Raw genomic sequence first — 813 nt, forward strand, 5'->3', positions numbered from 1 at the left:
AGAAAAGGAAGAAGGTGAAGGGGTTAAAGAAAAAGAGGTTGAACCTAGTTCATCACAAATCAATCTGTCCAGTGTTTATATAGAGAATATTGAAGCAAGGATGGAGGAGATAAGAAGACAAGATCCTAGAATTGTTGGTCTGATAAGACATGATTTAGAATATGAAGCTATCAAACATCATTTGATAAGACATTTACGAATAAGGTTATGTGAAAAACTCAATCATCTCCTCGTCTTCAACACCTTGATTATTCTCAATATCTTCTTTAATAATATTCTCCACAACCTCCCTTATCTACTCAACAACAGTCATCCTCATCAACAATCATCTGCTCATCACTATCAGCATAAATAATTCAATTATATTCAATGAGTTGTCATCATCAGAAATAGAAATATTCTCCCCCTATTTTGGTGCATCTGAGGTCTTCTCAACCTCAGATTGTAGGGTTTGAAATTTTTGCAAGGCATCTTGCAATGGTTTCTCTTGATCATTGTTTCTTGCGCACAACTCAGAGTTTTCAGTATTCAACTCACAGTTTTCAACTACTAGATCAAAGGTTCTTGATAACAAATTCATTCTTGAGAGTGGGGATGGTGTACTGTCAGATGGAAATGGTTCTGATTCAGATGTTCAAGTGGATTGGGCCTGATGAACTGGGCTTTGAACGGTTGGTGAACTTGTATGTGCTAAAGGGTTTATGGTTTGGATTAATGGAATTTGGGTTTGTGTTTGGGAAGAGGGCGAGGAAGAAATGTCAGGTTGTGAAATGTCTAGGGATAGGGATTGGTAAGGTATGTCTGGTTGGTTAA

Source organism: Bidens hawaiensis, unplaced genomic scaffold (genome assembly GCF_021521415.1).
Source record: "Bidens hawaiensis isolate Kalapana, Puna unplaced genomic scaffold, B.hawaiensis_p1.1 tig00028734_1, whole genome shotgun sequence".
Classification (NCBI taxonomy): Eukaryota; Viridiplantae; Streptophyta; class Magnoliopsida; order Asterales; family Asteraceae; genus Bidens; species Bidens hawaiensis.